The 18,134-nt window shown below is 47.4% G+C and overlaps 1 long non-coding RNA gene across 1 annotated transcript in view; it reads right to left on the bottom strand.

The window, feature by feature from the left end:
- Positions 1-14,969: 14,969 nt before the first annotated feature.
- The window catches only part of LOC148532613 (uncharacterized), a 78,489-nt gene continuing 75,324 nt past the window's right edge, over positions 14,970-18,134 (bottom strand). Inside the window, exon 3 of the long non-coding RNA XR_015877710.1 lies at positions 14,970-15,044. This is a non-coding gene — a long non-coding RNA (uncharacterized LOC148532613). The remainder of the gene's footprint in view (positions 15,045-18,134) is intronic.

Below are 18,134 nucleotides of genomic sequence, written 5' to 3'. Positions count from 1 at the left end.
AATACAGGGAACCCCTACTCATTTTGTCCCCTGTATTTACACAACCAGGACCGGCTCAGCAGAGCCTTGTGCTGGTTCATAAAATGAAGGGGAACCTTACACATTTTTTCCCCTGTATTTTAAGAACCAGGACAGGCTCTACAGAGCCCGATGCTGGTTCTTAAAATACACATGATCCCTAAGCATTTTTCTCCTGTATGTTAAGAACCAGGACAGGCTCAACAAAAAAATTGCTATTACTATTTTTCTTTACACACAGAAGCCTTCACGCATCTCATTGATCTGTGAGGGCTTCTGTATAACTCGGACCTTTTAATAATAGTCACATTCAAACGTTTGAGGTTACATAGGACAATACTTGCACAGACTTGCATTATGTAATAACCTAGAACTCACAAGTTTGCAGGCTATTACATTTGGCAAGTTGAGGGACAAACTCTGACCTTTAACTGCGAGAGAAAGTCAGCGTTTGTCCTGCAGCAAAAACACAGACTCTTTTACATTTGGCCCTATGCGCTGATCTAAACCTGATGTATACAGCATGCAGGGCTGTAGGGCGGTGCCGTTGAAAACGGTGCAAGGCCTTCAGGCGGCACCGTCTCTGCCTGGAATGGCCCACTGCAGCCAGTAGCGTTGATGCAGTGCTGCTAGGACCTTCTGGGCGCGCACCCTGCAGTGTGTGGAGCCTCCCAGAGAGTCCGGGCAGCTCTACACTTTCTCCTACCGGCGGCTCCACCCCTCACGTGACCTCTCGAGTTCCAGGGTTGGCACAGGGTGCTGGTGAGCCCTGCTCCAAAGTCGGCGGGATGGTTTATAATCTGTACAAAGACCAACAATACCAATTACACACCTGCTGCAATAACTAAATGGAGTTTGCAACATTTGTTTACAAATTTGTTTACCAGTAGCAAATGTTGCATCATTGATTGTATTAAAAGGCTATAAAATGTGTCTGTTTCTCTGGAAACAAGCATTGGTCCTATATTTGTTTTTCATTCCTATTGGATAACTTCAGGTCACAAGCGCACACACATACACATTGCACTGCGCAGGTCCCAAGTTCTGTAACTGACCCTTTCCCGTGAACACATTTAATACACATGAATGGAGTGTAGGAGTCCTCCAATACCCCTTTTACACTTAAGTCCCGGGTCTGACCTGGTATTTGGAACATGGTTCCAAACCAAGACAGAACCCCTTCAGACCGCAGAGCCGACCCGGGTTATTCCCAGGTCGACGCTGTTCACACTGCACAGGGGTGCAGTGAAAATGTTCCGCAGGCGCTTGGAGCGGAATAAGTGCTGAAAAAAATCCGGAAATCCGCATGTTGTGAATAGGACCCGGGTCGGACGACCTGGGTTGCACGGGTAACTCCCGTGTTAAACAATACAAGCTACCCGGGCTGTATTGCTGGGTCATCCGACCAACCCTGGCTCCTTTTACACCGAGCAGCAACCCGGGTAAACTCTACAATAACCTGGGTTTAGCTGCGGTGTAAAAGGGGTATGACTGATTGGCCTTTACTATCTGTGTATTAAAGCGATGATGATTCAGGTGCTATTCAGCTGTAGCAATGTTCTCGCTGATGCAGAGCAACAGCTCTTCAAATCAACTTGTCCCACATTAATAGGCGGAAGAACGGGTTTTAAACACTTCACCTTGGTAAACAAACTCGATGGAGACGTTTAGAAGTGTAATTAATCCTCTGTGCTGAAAGAGTCATTGTGATACTTTTACAAATTGATTCTTTATAACGCAAATGAAATAATGTTGGATGTTGTTGACTGACAAAAGTTTCTGCACAGGGACGGTAGGTCCTAAGAAGTACAGAGGTGCTCATTCACCCTCCTAAAGGCATCAATGCTGCCCATAATGATGGTTTATACATATTTTACATTGTAAGCTCTTACGAGCAGGGCCCTCTACCCGCTTGTGCTTCTCCCTACTTTAGTTTCATCTACTTCTTACTCCCCACTAGGGCACCTAACACTTGGCTGCTTATGCTCTGTTGCTTATCTGGGTGTTATGGTCACTAATGTAGCAATATGTATTATCCATGTCCTGGTCCTGTATTGTTCTGTAAGTCGCTTGTCTACAACTTGTTTATGTACTTTGTAAAGCGCTGCGGAACATTTGTGGCGCCATATAAATAAATTATAATAATAATAATAATAATACGTATAAATTAGGTCAGTGGTTAAGTGAACTGAAAGACAGAAAATGGGGGAGAGGGGGGGCTGGACCACACACCCTAACTTTGGACTTAATAACAAAAGGTGCTACCATGCTGAGACTTGTAGTGCCATACAGAAAAGAAGAAAATGTAGGTGCACACTTTAAGTACTAAAGGGCCCCACACACGGAGCAATATAGCGGCCGATCCAATGGATTGGAACGATAATGCCGATATATCGGTCTGGCACCAGATCGCTCCGCATGTGGGGAACGCCTAATATTTCGCTTGTCGGATCGGCCATCGCATCGCTGGCTACACATCGTACCAAGGGCCTAATTCAGATCCGCTCGCAAACGGGTTGATGGCCGGGCAGTGCGCAGAAATTCACTCGCTCCGGGGCTCGCTACAAACGGGGTGGCTGTCGATGTTTTGTAGGCAGGGAGGGGGGGTGGCTGGACAAACGGAGGCGTTCCTGAAGGAACTCCTGCCGTTTGTGGGCGGCCCTACTGACATCACTCGTCGTGTCAGTAGTGAGCTTCCTGCTCTATTTGAGCAGGAAGCTCACTGGGGCTTGCTGCAGACGAGACCCTACCACAAGGGTTTTGTCGCAACAGCGAGCACCTCTGAATGCGGTCCCAAGTGTAGCCGGCTTAAAAATACTGATACTTTGTAATAAACTCTAACAATTAACATGGAGCATTAATAAGGTCCTTAAGGCCTGATTTAGAGTTGTACGCCGTGCCAATGTTTTCGCAAATGGAGAGATTTTCTTGACACTGCGCATGAGTCAAGCTATATTGCCGTAGTTGTACGCTGCCGGTCTTTATTTAGTGTAATTGACAGGCAGGGAGCCTCTGGGAGGAGGCAACGGGGAGTGTCAGTTAAAAACGCAGGCGTGTCTCGACCGTTTTGGGGGCGTCACATCCTGTACGCAGTTAAAATGGCTTTGGCATCTCAGTTACGGTGGCCATTTTGAGTGACCGTAGACTCACGCAAGGAGTAGATGTTTTCCTGATCTGCGTCTGATGCGGGCAGCTTCAATAACTCAGGTGGGCATCTCAATAAAAGTTCCTGAAAATCGCCAACCTATCACGTCAAGGTGAACCCCATCAAGTGGGTCCCTCACATCCCTAACAGCGGCAAATGCAGGATTTTGAAAGGGGTTTTTCCAAATTAATGGTTACCGAAATAATGAAAAAACATCTAGACACAAATAAATAAATAGATAGGTAGATACGGGGTACACACACATCGACTGCCACACCGCTTGTCCCCAGTAGTGGTCCCCATATGCAGTGCCCCCAGTAGTGCCCCTTATACAGTACCCCCAGTAGTGCCCCATATACAGTGCCCCCAGTAGTAGTCTCCCCTATGCAGTGCCCCCTTATATAGTGCCCCCAGTAGTAGTCCCCCCTATGAGGTGCCCCAGTAGTGCCCCCCCCATGCAGTTCCATTTCCATAAAAAGGACAAAGACATACACAAAAAAAAAGAAAGACAACACTTACCTGAATCCCCGCACCTGCTCCTCCATTCTCCCGGCCCACTCTGCGCTCTGCACCAAGGGAGAGACGTCATGACGTCTCTCCCATCACCCACTGAGGGAGCTGGAAGGCGGAGCTCATGAGTGAGCTCCAGCCCGGCTCCTCATTGGCTCCTAAAACAAACACACTGCCGCAGGTAAGAATGAGTGTATTACCCGGCGCCGGCAGCAGTGTGTTTGTTACTACACTTACTGAAACCGCCACTGAACGGCGGGCAGGGGTTGGTTTCTGGGTACTCAGAAACCCCCCCCTGCGTGTGCGCCTGCCTAATACTGACACACTATATAATTGTATCCAGAAATTACCTATTTTAATGACCATTCTAATATGTAGGCTGCAATGCAATGACCTATACTAATTAAAATCACCTAAGGTCAGGAGGGAGAAGTGCTAGAACCAGCCAGGAGGAGTCTCACCTAGTGTACATTATATACACACATACAGAAGAAAAGGAAAAGGGGCTGGACCGCACACCCTCATTTTAAGCATATTAAGAGGTGTTACCATGCTGATACTTGTAGTGCCAGGTAGGAAAAAAGGAAATGCAGGTGCCCACTCTAGTTTATAAAACACACACAGAGAGACGCTGGTTTGAATCCATGTCACTTCTTACAGCTGGTGCAGAAGAGGATAAAACATTGTACCCAAGGGCTCAGACCCATAGCAACCAATCAGTTTCTAGCTATCATTTATCAGTCACATTCTCTGAAAACAGAGCTATAATTTGATAGTTTGCTATAGATGAGGAGTTTTCCATAGCAACCAATCAGCTTCTAGCTATGATTTTATAGTCTGGTGGAAGCATTAAGGACACAATGAAAGGGCCCAATAATCAATGTAGAAGCAACAGTGGCTTTCGATTGCAAGAGCTCCCTGCCAATCACAGCCAGACAGGCAATTGCTGGGGGAGGTGCTTTCTCCCCCTGAGACTGCCAGCCTGGACTGCAAGAGCAGAGAACGCTTCCAATGGGAAGTCCCTCCCCAGCTATAACACCAGCCCTATCTGGCTGCTAGGAGCTGCAGCCGATGCAGTCCCTAGACGCCTTCTTGTTGATATGAGCACATATGGGATCATGAACCTGCGCATACACACACTTCAGACCAGCAGACTCCCCGGGAATTAGAAGTAAGTAATAGACTGTGGACATAGGGCCTGATTCAGAGATAGGCGGATTTGCAGAACTACACACAAGCCGCTGTGCAAATCCGTTCCTCTGATGCAAATGCAGAAGGAGGTGTCAGACATCTACTTGCTGCATTTGCAATCCCAGCACTGCGACAGGCTGGGATCACCAATGCTACTGGCTGCTCCTTTGATCAGGCTGCGGGAGCTGAAGCTTCCCGCAGCCTGGCCAGTGCCTGGTCACGCAAGGGGCCAGCAATCTGCATCCGCCAAATGCAGACCCTGGCCTTGTCCCTACAGGAACGGTGCCCAGACACATAGGCAAACGCAGGGGGGGGTTCCGTCTGCCTGGAAACCCCCCTCCCCAGCACACACCATGACCACAATAGAAATAGTAATATAATAGAATGTTACTAGTGCTGTATGTTCTTCTCAGTATCACAAATGAAATAATTAGCACCACCTGTGGATCTTTTAAAATGTGTCAGCCAGTAATAAATACACCTGTGCACCAACTAGGAGATGTGGAAAACATGCACTGTTAAAGATGCACTGCTATAGACCATCAATAGGGTTAATTATTAATACTGTATAATAATACACTATCCAGTGCATAAGGAGACCGATATGTACATATACGTCCAGGGCAGTGCCAGGTTCTTCTGCTGCTACCCCAGACTCCCGGACTTGCTTCATACTCTGGAATGGTGCCCACATCTGACATAAAAACATTCTGCTCAGACAGGATGGACTTGCTGCCATATCTAATGGCTTACTGTGATCACTGGTCCTGTATATGCTGGAATTATGCAACACAATATACTTTGTATGATGCATATTAAAGCTGGATAAGTGCTAATTATGCCCTCTTCATGGACTGGCCACACTCGCTCTAAAATCAAGCATTTGGAAACCCCCCCTCTACAAATCCTGCATTTGCCACTGCAGACACGCCCCCAAGCTGCAGCGTTTGGGGGGGGGGGGATCTGCGAGTGAGATTGCAGGACTCGTTCTGCACATGTGCGGAACGGGTCCTGCGCAGATGCAGACCCCTAACCGTTGGAGATGTGTGTTCATCCTCGGATGAACGTACATCTCTGAATCAGGCCCATAAACTGAAAGAGAAAGCAGTATCACTAAAAGAGAATGATTTCTAGACAATCCAATATGTCATATTTAATATTATGCTTTACCCAGTGTAACAAATGGAAGCCCATCATGATAGCTATTGGCTCATTTTCCCTGCTGGTCAAACTGCGGCTTCGCTTCCAGTGCCTGTAAAACATCGATGGCAGAAAAACAATCCGCGGTTCTAAAGAGCAGAGAAAGGTCTCATGTAATAAGAAAAGGCTCCAGGGGTTACTGCACGGAGCGGGTGTGGAGGACAGGGAAGAGACTTCAGTAAGTAATCTCTCTCCTAGAAGTAATATCCACGACTTATTGATGCCACGACTAATGTCAGCCCATGAAAATAATGAAACAAGCCCAGTGACGCTGTCTTTTTAACACATTATAAAACATAACGAGTAACAGCTAAGCTGCGTAAACATTCTGCATTATTTCCCTGCAGAAATGTAAATGCTCTCGGCTCTCCCAGCTTTGGCAGGCTCGCCCGCATCTCGCTGCCTGTAATAACACTGGCGTGGGTATTCTTTACAGAGCTCACTTCCAGCTTTCTGCTCTGTGTACACACACAGCCCACTGTGGGGACAGGCTCTGATTTCCGTCTGGGCTTCTATGATTACTAAGGTTGTCTAAGAACTTGTACAACTGCAGTGACGTGTCCCGGTGCTGCATCCAGCATGGACCAAGGAGGGCAATGGCGTAACTACCATAGATGTAAGGGGTGCAGTTGTTATGGGGCCCAGAGCTGGGGGGGGGGGGGCATCTTCCTTGTCAAAGTTACATGTGTCATGTGTACATTTTTCACCATTGGGTGGTACATAGCAGCTCTTACAAAGTTTTGCTATGAGGCCTTCAAATACCAAGTTACGTCCCTGACTAATCCTACCACTGCTGCAAATTTGTGCGCAGCGGCTGTGCGAAAATATGCAAATGTTACAGCCACCGGGACTTATACGCAGCCCACATGGGGCGTCTCAGGTCCGCTGCTCGCCTACAAAGACGTAAGCATCGGACGCACATCGTGCGGATCATCAAACCTCTGATTCACCCTCTGGTTACTCAAAATGGCCATCACAAGTAAGACGCCAGAGCCTTCACAACTGCGTATGGGATGGGGGTGACAGTCGCAGCCTGAGACACGTCCTGAAAACGGTCGCGACACGCCGGCGTTTCTGTCCCCACCTCTCCATTACCACCCCCAAAGGCTCCCTGGCTGTCCCTCACTGCCTGTAGACAGGGAAACGCGTCAGGCTATCTACCTCATGCACACCAGTGCTGATTATAACTGACATCTCCTTCCACCTGCATGTGTCTCCACTGAGGACTGCACTCTAATATCTCCACTGAGGACCGCACTCTAATATCTACACTGATGACTGCACTCTAATATCTCCACTGAGGACTGCACTCTAATATCTCCACTGAGGACTGCACTCTAATATCTCCACTGAGGACCGCACTCTAATATCTCCACTGAGGACTGCACTCTAATATCTCCACTGAGGACCGCACTCTAATATCTCCACTGAGGACCGCACTCTAATATCTACACTGAGTACCGCACTCTAATATCAACTAGAGGCCGGAAGAACTCAAATCCTCTACAGCTGATTCCAGCTAAACAGTGGGGTAACCTCTAACCATTCAAAGGGACTGCACAGGGACTGCAGGGTATTACTAACCCATTTATGATGACCCACATCTGTTAATCTGGACTTTTCTACCGGTAACTATACTGCGGACTATACAGTGGCGTCACTAGGGGGGTGCTGTAGCACTCGGCTCCTGACAGTGAGGGAGCTGGCCAGCACTCCACACAGGTACCTCCTGCACCCCCCGCTCCCCCCCCAACCAAGTAATAGGCACAGGGTTTAGGGCTGCGAGGCCACGCCCCCTGTCTGCATCGCCATGCCCCCTTTTCGGCAAAGCGTCCCTGCCCGCACTGGGTGGCACCGCGGGGAGACAATTTTTTGAAAACTCAAGATTACAGTGTATATGTACATATCTATCTATCTATCTATCTATCTATCTATCTATCTATCTATCTATCTATCTATCTATCTATCTATCTATCTATCTATCTATCTATCTATTTGTAAATTGCAGCTTTTACTCTGGTGGACTTTTTATATAACTGAATGCTGTATATCTGATTTTTACCCCTGTACACCATTTGCATATAGGTAATTGGCACACCATCTTATGTCTACACCTATACATGTCATATATATGTATATTTTACTATGTTTTTTTTTTCTAATTGCTAATATTAACCATTAGAAGGTATATCTTTTGGAGTATTCACACGGTTCCTTTTCTTAGATTTGGTACACACTTTGCGCTGTTTCTTTATCTTTTTTTCTATGGTATATGTTTTGGATGACTACCGTGTTTCAAACGCCAGAAAAAAAAAGTGTACAACTCATTTCAATATTGAATTTTAACAACTGTTTTTGAATATTGTGATATTTTATTTTAGAGCGACCTTTCGATAGCGCCCACGTCTTCTTTTCTTTATTCCCCCGGCTGTCAATCACTCTGCGTAGAATCCTCCCTGCGAGCGAGGACGGTACACAGCCGCAATGCACACGTAGAGCGCATAAGGAGCATGCACAGAACAAAAAACATCGTCCAGCTGCGGAAACATCGGCATTCCGTCTATCTCCTAGGGTCACAGGTGACGCCAAGACATGAAGGTTAAGACCAACTCCTTACAAGCAGGTTTTCTATGGTAACATCCTGGTGATTTCTCTACTGCGTATGCACAGATCTTGGGGAAAATGGCGCCCTCATCATTTTCCTGGAGATTACACAGATGAGTATAGGGGCATCGGTGGGGGGCGAGTATAGGGGGGTGAGTATAGGGGCGTCGGTGGAGAGGTAAGTATAGGTTATAGATACACCCATGTCGTTACCTACAGTGCTTACAAGGGTTTTGCTCCCCAGGGTGAGATATGCAAATGAGGCTGATGCCGTGGAGAAGGCGCATTAAAAGGAATTGTCACAAAACTTTATTACACAGTGTAAAATAACCACAGCCACAAATGTTCAGTCAGGAGAAGCTCCTCTATACCCAGGCTCTATAGTTAACTTCTATCAGAATGCTGGTGAGACAAATGCGTTGCTTGGGTTCTTATGCCGGCAGTCTGTTTCCCTTCTAATTTATGACATGTTTTCAGCCTTCCTGGGCGAGTCTCCATTTTTCTTCTATCTGCATCCAGCAGCCTGATGTTTTCCGCCGTACAAGCTGTATTCCTGCACTGTGATCCCCCTAATCAGAGCAGTCCAACACGTTCACACAGAGGGCAGCGTGTATATGGAAACAGAAAAACAAAATGGTTGCATCTCATACAATAAGCAGTATGGGCCGGATGGTAAGTTGGGAACACGTTGTTGTTTTTATGGGTGTATAATAAGTATTGACGCACTGCGCATATGATCAGAAAAAATTGCATCCATATACGTCCATATATATATTTGGATGAATTTACACTTTTAATTACAGAATCAAGATGGGGGAAGAAAAGAGCAGGCTGAGAACAGCAAAGGTGCGTCCATGTAAATGCGCTGAACCAGACCAGGACACAGCCGCTATGTGCCTGTCAGGGCGTGTCACTTTGGGGTGCTGGAGGGCTGGTGTAGGGATCCGTGCTGGTCATGATGATGTTCTGCAATGTAGAGCCGGTAAAGGGGGGGCCCCCATCTCTCAAAATCCCCCCACCCTCACCCGGCCGGAGAAATCTACTGCTGTCCTGTGCATTTTCTAAGGGCCTGGAGGATGAGCGGGGACAGGCCGGATGACAAGTGGGAGTGGGCTGGAGGACAAACGGGGGTGGGCCAGATGATGAGTGGGATGGGGACTGATGACAAGTGGGGGTAGGCCAGATGACGTGTGGGGACACGACGGATGCTGAGTGGGTGCGGTGCTGATAAGATGGGGGGGGAGTAGTGAGGACAGGCCCCCCCTGTCTTAAGTGCCACGGGCCTCCCGAAGGCTTAATCTGACCCTGCTACAATGTACAAAAAAAAGTTGAAATAAATATATAAAAAGGCATGACACTGCCACCCCAAAAAGTTATCTAAGCACCAGCATTCATAGCCTGGGCGGCCGGTTTCAGAACAGAAGTGATCTTGTCAAGGACCCTTCCCTATTGTTTTACATTAACGAAGGGTAACATTTTCAGTCATGCAAATAGGACTAGCAGGGCCATAGCTAGGGTAGCGCGGTCGGTGCCATCGCACAGGGCACCACAGGTCAGGGGGCGCTGTTTGGGCCTGTCAAATTTCTGTTTATTATCATTCTTGCTTGTAGCTTCCTCTTATTTCATCCCCAGCATCTCCTGGCCTCCTCTATCTCTTCCCTGGCCCTTCCCCATGAAGCCATGGCCCTTTTTTGAGTGCATTATGTCCCTTTGAAAAATGAGGGGGGCGCCAATGCTCTTTCTGGCACAGGGCACCAAAAAGTATAGTTACAGCTCTGAGGACTAGCATACAGAAGAGCAGGAAAGGTCTCTTGGTCCATAGTTAAGTGACAGCCTGTGGTCTATATGACTATTGGGTCAAGCCACAAAATGGCTGACTCAGTTTTGAAGTGTGTGTAAGTTGAGGTACACCAATAGGCCTCACATTAGGAGCCATGCCAAACTGCCCTGGTATCTGTCTGTTAATGCTGATTTTCTATGGTATTTTTGTTGGACATCTTTGGTTTCCAGTGTGCACAGATATATTTCACTTATAAGCTTTGTCAGTAGTATATAAACAGTTTTTTGCGCTTGTACCTTCACCCATCATCTGGAAATTATTTCGCCCATCCACCACTATACAGCCGCAGTGGTTAAAAGCACCTCTCTGGCCTTGGAGAATCAGTACGAGGGGCGCATTGAGCAGTGGAGGGCACAATGACATGAAACCCCCTGCACTTACCTCTTGGACCTAACCTGCGGAATATCCCACTCCATTAGGAAAGTGGGTGGGAAGCAGAAATAATTTGTGGGTCTCCTGAACACTCTAACAAGGCCGTAACTAGGGGTTTGCAAATGGTGCCGCCACTCAGGGCTCAGGGCCTAGGGGTCGACGCCATTGCTGTCCTACGGCCCCTGCATTTGACTTGCGGACACTCTGCAGCCTGTAGAGCAACCAAATACTTTTAGAATGCGAGCTGGATTTTCTTTATTAGTAATTTGATTACATTTTTACTTTGCTTGTGGTATGCTTTAAGCGCCTCAGGAATTTCGCTGACAAATAAATCAGATTTCAAGGACATGACTAAGACAGTCCCTTCGCCTTACTCGCAAGGTGGGAGAAATATTGGTTCCCCAACACAGGCAGTTCAGCAATGTGAATAGCACGTGTACCTTACCTCACAGTACTGAGTTACAGAGCTGTATTTGTTTTAAGGTGGCAGGAAAGAAATGTGTGAATGATTGCACAGAGCACAGAGCAATAAAGCTGGTTCAGAAGTGCATTATGTGACACTTGTTTTCACTATAAACACTGCTAGCGCTGTTCTGTGTCACGGTATGACAGCGCGCTGCGAGCCTCAATGAAGTAACATAAGCCAATGATGGAAACATTTGGAACATACAAAGTTTTCTATCCTCTGCTCTTAGCTGAAAGCAGAAAAGTGAATCAGACCATCAGGCGTATACACTGTATAATACAATATATATATTTAATTTTAGGTCAATATAGACTAATTCAGCTGTGTTCTATAAGTTACAACACATTTACGCTACTTGCACCATGTTATTAAACAAGTTCCTGCTTATGTTGAGATATTTTTAGTCATAAAAACTTATTTTCTATCTCACACCACCTTTTTTGGGCAGTCACTTTAATGTTATGCTTCCCAACATTTGCATTTTTAAAATCGGGACTTCCACTCGCCTTAGGCGCATGCACCTGAGCAGGGGGCGTATCCTACCGGTACACTCATGCTTTTGGGGCCCCTTCCCCTCCCAGTAGGTACATGCAGGTTGCCATTTGGCTCCTCCCCTGTGTCTCTCCAGCCTCATTCCCAACTGCGTCTCAGCCTTATCCTCGCCTGTGTTGCACCAGCCTCAACCCTCATCACTCCAGTAAAATCCCTGTCTCCAGCCTCATACCCTGTGCCTCTCCATCTGCAGCCATCCTCTCATATCTCCTGTATCTCTCAGCATCATTATCCCCCCACCCATGTGTCTCAGCTTCACCAGCTTCACTCTGACTCTCAGATTCATTTCCAAGCCCCCATGTCTCTCAGCTTAATTTAGGTTTAGGGTGCGGGGAGGGGGGGTTAGGTTTAGGTACCCATGGGGGGAGGTTAGGGTTAGGCACTAGGGGGTAGGTCAGAGTTAGGCACCCCTAAAAGAGGGTTAGGGATAAGGGGGGGAGAGAGGGGAGGGTTAGGGGTGTTACTTACCTCAGTCAGGATCTTCAGCTGCCGGACTTCTGGTGTCGGCATTTAATCCGCCGGGTTTATGTCCGGCGGTGATTCATACCGATTCCGTGTGTAACTGCTATAGTACTTTGCTCTGTCACAAAAGTGTTTCTGCACTTGTAGACAGAACACCTGGAGCTTACCGTAGGCGTTATATTTTGGAAAACACCATGCTCTCAATCTACAATGACTTCTCAATACCCTAAACCAAGGCCTGCAAGTATCCTGCTGCGCTATAAGGAATCTGCATAGCCCTGCTCTTAATCTCTCCATTAATGTTTTGTCCATGTTTTGTGTTTCATAATAACACCTATGTTTTGGAGCTACAGGTTTGGGAACATTCTGCTGTTGGACTCAGAATTGAAGAGATTCCAAATTGGTTTCCTCTCCCATCCTGCCTCAGAGGAAGGGGAAAGGGAGGGGGGGTGATGCCATGGCCGGATTGAGGGCCACACGGGACCTGAGCAGAGATCATTCAGGTGCCTATACTGAGAAGGGGAGGAGCTGTGACCAGTGAGGTGTGGGTGTGGCCAGTGCAAGTGGGTGTGTACACCTGAACCATCAGCCCCAATGTCTCCCTAATTACATACAAATAGTAACATAGCATCATTTCATGAAAATACTAGGAATACAATTTTCATTTGTATGATCTTTGGCCGTCCGCTGGGCTGTTGGTCATCATCATGCTGCCATGATCATGGACCATTTCTATGTGGAGGCCTGGGGCTGTAGATCCATATGCCCCATTGTTACTCTGTCCCTGGTAGATGCACTAGGACCATCAGATAATCTAGTCATTGTGACCAGGCACAGCACTTTGAGGATATGAGTGCAAGAAGGATGGTGAATATTATGAAAGCATTCAATGTTACCCTACTGAGTTTGTTCTGTCACTTCAACAAAAGCTGGAAAGTGCCCGTACCAAACCCTGGCTAATTCACAGTCCATAACTTAACAGTTGATAAGCTGAGCCAAAAAAGGAAGCTGGTAAGTGTGTTATTACCTTGCTGCTGTGCTATAGAAACAAGACCCAACTCCCCATGCCAGACCCTGTGCTGGAGTAGAGCTGCGTGTATACAGCAAGGAGAACGGTGAGGGCTCACATGCCAGGATCCCATGCTCTCCTGATTCCTGGGTCACATATTGGCATAAACAAGTCAGAGGAAGTGGGCAGTGTACCCGTAAAACCATTTCAACAAGTTTATGCAAATCTTCCACGTGTCATACAAATATTCGGTCCACTATTTGTGAAATTGGCTTTAAGGACCTTCAATAAACCTGAAGCCGATTTCAAGATGATAGTATCGACTCTTCAATTTGATAGGACCTGCGCCAAAAGGAACTTTTTCATTTTACTTGGAATAATACAGCATACAGACGTTCTTGGGAGGTCAGATGCAATACAATCACCTAGCAGTGCGTGCACTCTGTGCTCACAGCGCCCATTTGATACACTTTCAACACAAATGTTGGCAGGGGTTACACCAGCCCCCAGCTCCTTTAAACCAATTATGATAAGTTCACAAATCTGCCGCATGTTCACATTTATGATCAAACAATGCCTGAAAAAAATTAGTTTTCAGCTCAATTGACAGCCATCTGTCAATTTCATTCATCCTTTGGGGATGTAGTCAGGAAGTCGATGGTCTAAATGCCGACCACCGGCTTCCAGACTTTCTAATCCTGGCGTGGTACTAAGACCGACGGAAGACCGACGCCCGGCATACCAAACGAAGATAAGCTGAGCGCCGGGCGCGAGCAGCCGCGGGGGGGGGTGGGAGAATTAGGTTTAGGGCTCCCATCGGGGCTTGCGACGAGACCCTAAGGTTGGGTCTTGGCAGCCGCAAGCCCCAGGGAACTTCCTGCTCTGATCGAGCAGGAAGCTCCCCACTGACATCAATATTGAACGCCTCAGTTTGTGAAACCACCACCCCCCCCCCCGCCCCGCCAACAAAACGGGCCGAGCTGTTGATCAACATCGACAGCCGGCCCTTTTGTAGTGAGCTCCGTGCGCAGGGCCTAACCATCAACCCAGTTGCGAGCGCTCAGCGCTTCCGACCGGGTCTGAATGAGACCCTATATGCTTCTTCAATTCTACACTCAGAGGCCAGGGCGTGACCTATATAGCACATACCAGGGAGCAGACAATATATGAATAGATGTAATGAATGAAACAAAGTACTAGATTCAGGGGTAATATCCAGGTGGGTCATAGAGGTTTAATAACTTATTTATTTTCAAAAATTGTCAAATGATCAGTGAAAGTGTTTTTGCTTTTTATAGCTACATTCATATCTTCATATAGCAACATCTTCTGATCTGTAATAAGTACATGTTTTGCCCGCAATAAATGTTCATAATTTCTATTAATGAGCAGCATCTCAGACCATTTACTGTATCTCCAAATAAAATTGTCCTATAATATAGAGAGTAGTTAAAGAGAGAGGTGACAGATACTGTTCTCAATGTGACCGCTGGCTGAACCCATCTTTCTTGCCAACAAATTGTGAAACTGGATGGAAAGCAAAAAGGAATCAGGACTGTTTGTCGGCAGATGCTCTCCGAATGCCTGATGTCCACAAAAGCCACCCTGTGGGCAGAGGTTTCATTCCACGGTGATAGCACAAATCTCCTGAAGGTTCCCAGAGCCTCTGTCTGACCTGGAAGGTGACAGCAATGTATTAGAACTCTCACACGTTACCTCCGGAAACACGCGTACATACAGTAAGTGCTTGTGATAGACAGCCTCTGACTGGGTCAGCCGTGTCACATTATATTCCTGTGTTTGTTGTTCATTACATGGAACGATGACTTGTAACATTAACAACACAGAAAGGGAGATGTATCAGGCCTTGGGAGTGAGATAAGAGAAGAAGTTGCCCAAAGAAACCAATCAGCTACTACCTGTCATTTATCTATCAATGTATTTGAAATGACAGAATCTGATTGGTTGCTATGGTATACCTCCACTTTATCTCTGGTGAAGCTTTGATAGGGGTTGGGTATGAAATCCCGGCGTCTGAATAGCTTCCGGGTGAAATGCCGACACCAGAAGCCCAAATCAGCAGAATCCTGACAGCTAAGGTTATCCCTACCCCTCCCCCCCCCTTAACCCTCCCTTAGGGGTACCTAACCCTAAAACTCCTGGGGTGGTGCCTAACCCTAAGTCCCCCCGGAGGTGCCTAAACCTAACCCCCGCCCCTTCCCGCACCCTAAACCTAACCCTCCAGGGGGGTGCCTAACCCCCCCTGGTGGCCCCTAACCCCCCCTTCCACATGCCTAACCCCAAGTCCCCCCGGGGGTGCCTAAACCCTCCCTCCTCCCCCCGTGGATAACACTAACCCTGTCCCCGCTTACCTTCGTTCGGGAAGCTGTCTGTCGGGATTTCGTTGTCGGGCTGAAGATAGGTGTTGGGATTTAGATCCCTATCTTTAGTCCTAAATCGGGATTTTGACGCCGGTATTCCATCAGAAGGCTTCCAGGGTGTCAGTATTCTGACTACATCCCCTTTGAAACATCTCTCCTTAATACATGAAAACCACTGATGTGTCAACAGTGTTCAATAAGGGCCCATACACCTAAACGACCAGCATAAGATCAGATGAATGATAGGTTTTCCCTACGATTCTCCCGGAGCTCCCTGGCAGTCCCTGCAGCATGTTTGTGGTTTTTCTAGCACAGGATCAGTCGTAAGATCGATCCTTTGTCTCACAAGCTCATCAGGGGCTCATCAGGGAAACAGTCATTGAAATGACTTGAAATGCCACACGATGGATCCCATGAACAAAATAAACGCCACAATCCTCATACGGATACGACGGGCAAGACGTGCTGCACATATGATCAGAAGACACGATGGTACGAACAGCGGGAGCACTCATCGGATCATTTCATAGTAAAAATACACACGTTTCTTCCAAGATCGATCGTATGGCGAGTCGAAAATCGTGTAATCGTGCCGAAATCGCGTAGGTGTATGGGGGCCTAATGTGTATTCTCATTAATATTGCTGCAGCCCACAAAATAGCTGAAGCCACTGAGTGTAGGTCATACATGGCTACTCTCCCATCATCTCTCAGAGACTCACACATTTTTGGGAGCTTTACCAGACTCCTGGGTGAGTACGCCACCTGCCAGATCCCGTCCACTTCCTTACTGAAGTGGGCATACAGGGTTCTTTGATTATGCAAATATACTGCAGATCATTTAACCATGGCCCTGTTCCCCCAATTAAGGGAATTGCAGCATTGCATGCGGAGGACCAAGGGTGGGGTGTCAAGATGGCCGTCACTGCTGAGGGGCATGGCGGGCAGCCAGCCAATCAGAATCAGGTGTGGGGCATAGCATGCCACCGGGGGTGTGGCTAAGCTCAGTGCCATCGTGCAAAAGCAAAAAGCAATCGGATCCTTGTCTGCCATCAATACCAGAGAACCATTGGATCTTTGCCATTGTTGTCAAAACCATCGGCCACGGTAGTTAACCACCGATGTTTGTTAACTATCGATGGTCATTTACCATCCCTACTACAGAGACTGTTGTTGTGCAGTTCTGTAGTCTCCAGGCCAAGCAGCAGCAAGTTCTATTTCCAACTAAAGCTAGGTACACACTGGAGCGACGGGCATTCGTTCTGCCCGTGATTGTGCGTCCAATGAACAACGTAACGATCACCGTTACGTCATTCATTAACAATGCATTGGCCACTAGCGATATCGCTAGGTTTGACGTGCAGCACATCAAACCTAACGACTGTCGCTAGCAACCGCGGGAGCAAAAAAAACATGCGTACACACTGAGCGATGTAGGCGATATGTCGATACACACTGGAGCAATGTCGGGACTTTTTATATCAAATTAGTTGTGTTTCAGTGTCATTTTTTTTGCACACACGGTCCTACGGACACTTGGTGGCGTCCTACAATGCTACTGACTACAATAATAATAATAATTCATCTCCTGCTTGTCCCTGTAATAAGGTGGGCGGGGATAGAACAACCTGTAGCCAATCAGATCATCATAATGGTCACAGCAGAAGAAGAGGCGTGCGCTGATCCTGTGGGAGGAAGTGACCTGGGGCCTGATTCAGAGCCGTTCGCTATTTGCGGTCGTTCGTTCAAAAACAAGGGGTGGCTATGCAAATGATCCGTACGCACATTGCAGTCTGTTCACACCTCTAAGTCTGAACGAGCGAGCAAAACATACGCTCGTTTATTTGATAAAAACGCCCCCTGGCCGCTCGCACCATACGTCATGTCCGCTATTTATTAGATTAATCGAGTACATCGTACAGCGTATGAGCTGCTCGCTATTCTTGTGGTTGGTGTTTTCAACCGCTATCTTGCGAGCAGTTCTGAGTTAAAAAAAACCAAGTGACGTGGTCAATGACGCTGCTGTATTAATTATGCACTCCCATAAAATGCCCGCTTTGACCTTTAAGCACGCCTGCGTTCGGATCTCCACTCCCCGTTTTCAAGCACCTTCCCCTGTTACCACCCACATACGCCTCCTCCTGTCACTCAAAATAGCAGGCACTCGCTATATTGCGTACCAACGATTTTCGGCCGCACTGACTGGTTCGCGCATGCGTAATAAAAACCGTACGCATGCGCAGATGTGCGAACATCGCTCGGAACGAGCGTACTGCCGCTAGCGAGTGGCTCTGAATGAGGGCCCTGTTCACTTACGCGATTGGGTCTATTCATCAATGCAAATGGGTCCCTTATTAAACAGGCAGAAACAGCAGTTCCCACATT

This window comes from Taudactylus pleione, unplaced genomic scaffold, assembly GCF_031769625.1.
Source record: "Taudactylus pleione unplaced genomic scaffold, aTauple2 ptg000073l, whole genome shotgun sequence".
Classification (NCBI taxonomy): domain Eukaryota; kingdom Metazoa; phylum Chordata; class Amphibia; order Anura; family Myobatrachidae; genus Taudactylus; species Taudactylus pleione.
The sequence above is the reverse complement of the archived record's forward strand: the minus strand, read 5'-3'. Positions and strand labels throughout refer to the sequence as shown.